The 8,854-nt window shown below is 32.0% G+C and overlaps 1 non-coding gene across 1 annotated transcript; it reads right to left on the bottom strand.

Annotated features, from left to right (window-relative positions):
* Positions 1 to 8,474: 8,474 nt before the first annotated feature.
* Positions 8,475 to 8,580, bottom strand: LOC113769705. Its single transcript, XR_003468252.1, has one exon. It is a non-coding gene; the product is annotated as a small nucleolar RNA R71 (small nucleolar RNA).
* Positions 8,581 to 8,854: the final 274 nt, after the last annotated feature.

Here is an 8,854-nt window from a genome sequence, read left to right as displayed (position 1 = left end):
CTTGCTCTATAATTTTGCATGTACGTTTGCACAAGTGCATGATATTGTAAAAGCTGATAGTAGCAGAATAATGCAATAAAAAGATGTGTTAATATGTTTCGTCTCTACAAATAACATTGTGATTAGTTGGGGACAAGAGAATATGGATAATAGTGAATAGACTTAGTTGGAATTTTGTGTTTTTCAATTGAAACTATAGATACAAGCTCTATATGGTCTCATTTTACATAAAATTATTGGCTTCCTTAACAGTACAAATATCTTGTAGGTACCAGTTGGCACATAGTTTAGCTTATTATGCAAAATCTGCTAATTGTAGAGACTATTTATAGAACGCCCCTTCTGATTTTGTTAAGCAAATCGTGATGGACGATTTCTAGCAATTTCATTGATAAATGTTTCTTATTTAACAAAAAAAATATCGAGCAAGTACCATGTATGACGTACAGTGCATATTCCAAAGAGGATATACATACAACTTTAAATTTCATATGAGAAATTTCTTTTAAATTTCTTACGATAGAAAATCTTCAAATTGTTTGCGACGTAGATTGCATTCTTGGAGTTCAAATAATTATATTTAGGGATAATTTCAGAAACTTCCCTTGAGATTTCTGACAATTTCACTTGGCTCCCCTTAAGTTTAAGAATTACACTTACCACCCTTGACATAGTAAAATACCTATAATGCCTTCCACTTAGTAGACAATTTTAAATTTAAGACAATAAATTTACAAAACCTAAAAAAAATCTTTTTTTCTGTCTCTTGTCTATTTTCTAGTTAATGTAACCTCTTTTTATTATCTTCAGTTTTGTTGATATTAGCAAATTGAAATTATAAAATCTACAAATGGAGTAGATTATGTGTCAAAGTAGAAGGAAATGAAGAGACTCGCAATGATAGAAAAATAAATAATGAAATTGATGTCAATAATTACATAATGATTTCTTTCATTGGATTAGAAATTTTTTATTATGATTTTATTGTGGAGGTAGAATTTATTCTCTATTTTTGAGATATCAATATTTTTAGGGCCATAGGAGAGTTGTAACGGTGGTTCTAGGTCAAATTAGCTTATATTTGAGCATTGATATTTAATTTGAGGGCATAAAATTGGTTGTCAATGGGGTTTTGTGTGTGTGTGTGTATTTTTTTTTATCGTGACAAGTATTGATACTGTACATGCAATTTGGGATCTTTTGGATGGCTACTTGATTTTAGAACTTATGTTTTGATAATTGTTAGGGATTTGGTTTGTTGATTTATACAAAGTGTGAAAGGAAATGATTGCGTATATTATATTTTCTTTCTTAGTTTTGTACAAAAGAGCAATTTAGAATTTTTGAAAGAAAATCTAAGTTCTTGGATCTACATTGTTACTAAACAGTAAAAGTAGGGGAGGTACATGTATTTTTAAAACTTGAGGGGAGCTCTTTGTAATTGTGGGAAACCTTAGGGGAGGTTTGTGAAATTATTCCTTATATTTAATATTTGATATTGTCATGATGACAGTTTCCTTACCTTTAAGCCAAAACAGTTAATGTTTCTTATTACAAAAAGATTGCCATTATCTGATTCTTTTTCACTTTCGTCTGGATTATTGAATCCACATTTTGCATTTTGAATTTTTCTAATGGGGGATTAGTACATCTAAGCTACATTTAGTCCATCAATTAAATGCTCATACTCACTTTTATTATCATTATGATACTCTGTCCGTTTGCTAACATTATTGAATCAGTACACGTCTTCTTGCTTGATTAGCGCACGAAGTAAAATAATCACTGCTGTATTAACACCGATATATCATATGTATCAAAGACATATTGAAAAAACAAAAGTTTTTGGCAAAAAAAGAAAAAGAGAAATCAACTTTTAGTAATAATTTAGATAGAGAGAGATAAAAATTTAAAGAAAAAGTTATGGAGTGTAAAGGAGATGTTTGGATTATTTTAATTTATTCCATCTTCCGTGAAGGCGTAACCAGAGGAAAATAAAAAAGAGACTATAAAATGGACGTAGAAATTAAAAGGAGTGATTAGAAACATATGATTTCACTTCTCAAGCACCAATTACAGATATCTTGGAAAGAAATTGAAATCAACATCTTCTAAATCAATCACTTTGAAGTATAATTGGAGCGTTCCAATTTGAAGGTTTCCTATTTATCTCCCAATTGCGTGGCCACTTACATCTCTAATCAAATCTCTTTGTACTCATAGACATCAAAATAGTATGAGTTGGGATTAGAGGTATAAACAAATCTAATTAAACTAAACACTCTTGTGTTCAAACTTGTTTGATTATTTTAATAAGTTTGAAATTGAGTCTAAATTTGGCTTGTTTATTTATCAAAACAAACTAAAACAAACTTTTATCGACCTAAACTCGAGTTTGAATAGCTTGAAGTTCGAAAGTTTACTAATATAAAATATTGTTCCAATTTGATTTGGTGAGTTAGTGAAATAAACTCGAACACTCAGTTATCTAACTCAACTTAATTCGAGTATCTGGCAACTAGTTCGTCTTTCAGCCATATTTGGGATCGAGATTGCACTGCATAGGACTGAAAACAATGTTGTGCCCCAAAAGTTGGATTTAGATTTCCACTTATATCCATAACTAATCTCAAAAGTGTGGTAGCCAAGGTCATCTTGCTTAAAATTTCCTTGACAGTCACATGAACTTTGGTATAAGTGCACAAATGTTCCCAAAACATAATAGTAGCAGATAAGGATGTGCTTTAGGTTGGGAAAAAGAGACTATATACTAATATAGTGAGTGATGAAGAAAAAGATTGTGGCTAGTTGCCTCTCATTAAATGTTTTGAGTTAATGTTCTTGTGATAAAGAAGTTGGGATTCTTGAAATTTACATTTGTATTTAATGTGCGATGTTGTCAATGTGACAACTATGAACTCCCTTCTTTCACTATTTTGTGTCTTTTATATATCCCAAAAGGTTAATGATCTTATGAGAAATAAATTAGCATCTGATTTTTTGTTAGTAATTAGTTTGGATTCTTGAAATCTACATATTTTACTTGATATCTAATATTGCATAGTGACAATTGTGAGCTTCTTTCTTTTATTGATGAGACCTTAGTCTAATAGTTAAAACTTAAAACTGAGAATTTTGGGATTTTTGGGATTATGGTTCAGGTCTCATTGTGTGTAAATTTCTTCTCATACTATTTGTAGATTAGTTTGTGTTCTTGTAGATTTGTAATATCCACCAAAATACTTGGGTTAGTTTGAGTGATAATTTGTTCATAGTACTCACACTTTTATAGTTTCTTGTAATCTTATTTAAAAAAAAAAGCTAAAACAACTTAAAGCTTACTATCAATCTTTCTGTGACTTTCATAGATACCAAAAGGGTTAATGCTCTTATGAGAAAGAAAATTATTATTTCCCGATTGTTCGCTACTTAGTTCGGATTCTTGAAATTGACATTTTGTATATAACAATGATAATTATGAGCTCCAAACCACAAGAAATATGCTTAATAGTTGACAAATTTCATGTTGTCCTGGCTGGATTAATGAAAAGCTAAAAGGGTATAAATTATTTCTTTTCTTCCTTTTTTTTCCGGCTTCCTTACTAGCTCAAATAAAGACCCCATCCATGTTGTTTACAATCCTTATAATTATAATCCTAATTATAACAATCCTAGTTATAATAGAGGAATTAATCAGAGACATTATAATTTCATTTCTCTTATGCAAATCAAGGCTGTCTTGAATACATATTCATCATACAAACCAAATAGTCTCTAAAGCAATCGATCTGAACGAAAAAAGAAACGCTCCCAATCGCCAGATTTCTCATTATATCCGATCAAGGTGTGATGTATCTGTATCAGCCATATGCACTGTGCCTTACATCTGTAGCGGTCTCTTCTATCATCATAGGCGTCAAAATGGTACCATACAGGATCAGGATCCATCAGCACAGCACAATAGAACAATGTTGTGCCCCAAAAATTGGTATTAAATGACCAACTATATTCCGTTCCATTTTGTATCTTGTGGTAGCCAAGATCATCATCCTTGGATCTGCAATGAAGGTTGATGTTTCTTCCTTGCCTGTTCTGGATATGCACATGTACCTTTGCACTGCTTTGTAATATTGCGAATGTTGACAGTAGTAAAACAATGCAATAAAACGATGCGCTGATGTACTTCATCACTGCAAGTGACGATGTACTTCAAGTCGGAAAGAAGAGAAAATTTAATGTTCTTCAACAAAAGATATGGATATTTATGAGTTCTTTGTGGTCTCTTTTATAGACAAGTTTTTTGGCTATTATGGAAGGACAGTAATTGCGAAGAACCATGGATGACCCATTTGGAGTAAAACCTATTCGAAAGAGGAAATGCATACAAATTTTGCAATTAATACGAGACTTAATTTTCTTTTGATGGGTGGTGTAGCTAGGAATTTAGATGAAGATAACATGTGTGCAATACATTGATTGTGAAATATTGTGGCTAGCTGCCTCTGTTTCAATCTTTTATGTCTTCCATATATATACATATATAGGCCTAATAATTATCACAAATATTAACATTTTCTAATTGTTTCTAAGTTTGGATTCTTGAAATCCAGATCTGATTTAACATCTCATACTGTCATAGTGACAGTTTTCTTACGTACCCTCAATCCTTTTGTGTTTTGCATATGTGCCAAAAGAGCTAATGTTCTCATGACCAGAAAATTGTCATCTTCTGAATATTTATTACGCTGGTTTGGATTCTTGAAATTCACATTCCTATTAAGAAATTTTCTTATTGGTACGAACTCGTTATTATATCTAAATTATACCCAATTCAATATTTAAATCTGCAGTCACTTTTGTTAACTTTCTAGTACTCGGGACTTGTTTTGAATGCTCTCTAATTTCTAAAAGCTGATTTAATGGAGTTGATTAATGAAATTAGATTTTTTTAAAATAACTCATATGTTCTGATTTGCTGTTAAACAAGCTATTTGATTGCCTGAACAGGTGTTCTCAAAATTTTAAGAATTCAAAAATCAATGCTCTTTAAAATTGACGTTTAGTGAATAAAGGAAAATTTGAAGAATTCTAAAATCAATGCTCTTTAAATTTGGTGTTCTGCGCAGATAAGCAAAAATGACGATTTGGATAGTAAAATGTGACAGATGAGGTAATACTTATTAGTCAACTACATCTCATGGTTTGATGTTACGAATTCCACAAATTTAATAATTATAAATCTAACAGAGTCTTCATAATTATAAACTTCTTTCACATTAATAGATTCTTACTCTCCAATTTAAACGGTGCATTATCGTAATCACCTAATAATACATGAAGCTAGCTAGAAACTTGTAGATTAGCATAAACAAGAAATTTTGTATAAGGAATTAGATACTGAATAATCACACATGAGAAAAATAAAATCTAATCTATAGTATATTCATAGTTCCTGATCCTTGTATCAAAAGAAAAACTTGAAATACATTCATAGTCGGAGACAATATGGACTAAAAATATTATTTTCATATAAAATATGCAAGGAAATAATACTCCTTTTTTAGTTGCTTCCCACTTGTGGGAGGTAGGGTATGTCCACCTTCATCAAAAAAATTCATATTATTCAATTAAATTTCTAGAGTGACGTCCCTCCTTCGTGTAATGAAATTGTCCATTAAAAAAATCCACAATTACAAGTTTTTTAAACATGTTTAGTTATCTTCTTTGGAACTCCAAAAATAGCAAAAACAGGTGGTCACAAGTTGGGATGTAATTGAATTGAGTTTCTTGCGAGTAGTTGTGAGTCCCGAGTGCAGGTCGAGCTCAGGTGTCTCAATAGTACTTCAATTTGAGTCCAAGTATTATCTTTTGGGGTCGAATGCTCATCAACCCTTATCAAGCACCAAATAATTATTTAAAAATTATATATTTAATTATTAAAATATTACTCTTTTAATCTTGGGAGTTGTATAAATTACTAGAATATTGGCTATGACTTTAAAATATTTATAGGTCATATAATTATTTCGCATGGAAAAAAATAATTTGATAAGTAATGATAAGTGAATATTTCACATTAATTTCATTTGATAAAATGCAAGTTTTTGTTGTGTTTCTAGGGGTTCATAGCCATGTTTAAACCCTTTCAGTGCAAAATTTCTTCAAGTGTTACTTGTGAACTAAATATGCAAAATGAGTGGATTAATGCATAAACATGTGGTATTTTGTAGGTTATTGGTGCATGAAACACCCTCTTAAGTTGGAGAAGATACAATGCACTTCATAGAGAATAACGTATAAGTAAAACAAGAAGAGAAAGTTGCGTGAAAAAGGAAGAGAATTGAAGCCGGAATTAGGGGAAGGAGATCTAACCTCGGATCCATTTTCAAAAGCTACACATATTAGCCCTTATCTGAGATTCTGGAGAAGTGGATCCGAGAGCAATGGATCCGAGCTCGGATCTATATAAAAGAGGCCTCAGATCTTGTTGCAAAACAAGTAAAGAAAAATGAGAAAAACTAGATCCGAGCTTGGATCTGTGTGAAGCCCTCGGATCCAAGGTCGCAGATCTTTCTCTTTCCTTTGCAAATTGCAGAACAACTTGTGTACATTTTACACTTACTTTTTTTTACTCTTGTTTCATAACAAATGCCGGCTGGAAGCTGGCAAAGCATCTTGTACACTTGAAGGAGGAATATTGGAGATTCCAATGAAGGGCATTTGTGGAACAAGAAATGAGGAAACATGTAGAAAAAAAAGCACATCATTGAAGAGAGAGAGGAGAATTGGAAAAAAAATTGAAGACAAGAGATAGAACTTTTCTTTCTTTTCTCTCTAGCTTAGCTTAGTGATAGTTTGAGTTTAGTTTTCATTTCTATTGAAGAACTTGAAGACCTCTTGATGTATTAAAGGATTTTTGATGAAAATGGAGATGATGGAGCTTGAAGATCATGTTTCTTCATTTGAATGAGCATTTTTTCATCTTTACTCTCTTTGTTTGTCTCACTAATGTTTTGTTACATTAGAGATATGAGCTTGATTTTTAAATCTATCATGTCTAGCTAAATCTTCTTATTCTAGGGATAGATGAAACTATTTGTGCCTTGACTATGGTTAAATAAAGTTGATTATTGTTATATCTTGTACTTACTAGTTTATTTATTCATGCTTTAACACTTGTGAATGTTTGATCACCATTTACAAGCCATTTTAGTTATTGTTAATATATGAAAATAGCTGACAATAATGGAAAATGAATGAATGGAACCGAAAGAGTAGACACATAAAAGTAGTGGTGCACTTAGGTGGATGTTTATGACATTTCTTGTGCTTGATCTAGTTTATACTTGAGATGCAACCATGAAAGTAGGGAAACTCTATTGTAAGATAAGTTCAATTCATTGGCAAAAGCGAGTTCCGATGGCTTGAGTGAAATGCATCCTTAGCAAGACAAGAGCATGAGTGATAGTTAGCTAATTCATCCATGATTAGGTAAATTTAGTGGATTCTATACCCTAGAACACTTGTGTTTAGTTGAGTTACTTCAAGTTGTTAATTTGCATTGCATTACTTTGGCATTTAGTTGATTAAACTAGTTAAAATTCTTAATAACTTCAAATAATAGTGTGACCTAAAAGCCTTGGTAGTAGAAGGTGACTCCCCGAGGGATCAATCCTAATTTCCTAGTACTACGAACTATGGCCTACACACTTGCAGTAAACGAGGGACTTAGGTTAAAATTTAGAGTATAGGAATAGGTCTCGTCAAGTTTTTGGTGCCATTGTCGGAGAATCCGACAATATTAAGGCTAAGTGAGTTTTATTAATCTAAACATTGTGTTGTATAGTAAATATCTTTTAGTTAGTAGGTAGAGTGGCTTGTTTATTTGTTTTACTTAGCTTGTTTAGTTGTGGTAAGATTTTCTGTATTTTGATCTTTGTAGTGCATGCACCACACTCTACGCGCAACGGTTTCATTGAATCTAGAAATTGAAAGAACTCTGAGGCGACAATGAAGGCATGTACTACAAGAAGCTGTGGAGATTCTAGGAGAAGGAGAAATAATAATTGAACCTCCACCAATTGAACCTATGGCTGACGAAATGAATAGAAGAGCATTACGGGACTTCGCATTGCCTGGAGGTGATGCTTTGCAAATGAGTATAGTGAGACCTACGGTAAATATGAATAATTTTGAGATTAAACCATCTCCTATACAAATGGTGCAACAATCTTAATATGGAAGTAATGCTATCGAAGGCCCAAATTCTCAGTTGTCTATATTCCTAGAAATTTGTGATGCAATTAAGCTTAACAATGTTAGTGATGATGCAATTAAATTTAGATTGTTTCCATTCTTACTAAGGGACAAGGCCAAGATTTGGTTACAATCTCATTCTCCTAATACTTTTATCACCTAGACAAATTTATCTAAAACTTTTTTTAATAAGTTCTTTTCACCTGGCAAGACTGTAAAGTTTCATATGGATATAACTAGTTTTTCTCAACAGGAAGGAGAGACATTATATGAAATTTGGGAGCGTTATCGGGAGTTACAACGAAGATGTCCACACCATGATTTTTTGATAGGGCATAATTTGTTATTAATTTTATGGTTAATTTTCCTCTTTGTCCTTGTCAAATACTGTTTTAATTGTTGAAATATACTTATATTTGGTATTTGGATCTAATTACAGGAAGTGGAGTAGAAAAGTACTAAAAAGGGTGACTTTCTTGAGAAAATGCCGTGCACGTGGGAAGCCTTGAGAATCCTTGCAAATCCGGCTCCAAGATGTGCTAAACCAATGCCTTTCCTTTCGTGACTAGTAGTTTACTAGCATTAGGAAACAAGAAAG

This window comes from Coffea eugenioides, chromosome 4 (genome assembly GCF_003713205.1).
Source record: "Coffea eugenioides isolate CCC68of chromosome 4, Ceug_1.0, whole genome shotgun sequence".
Taxonomy (NCBI): domain Eukaryota; kingdom Viridiplantae; phylum Streptophyta; class Magnoliopsida; order Gentianales; family Rubiaceae; genus Coffea; species Coffea eugenioides.
This window is presented reverse-complemented; position numbering and strand designations above follow the sequence as displayed.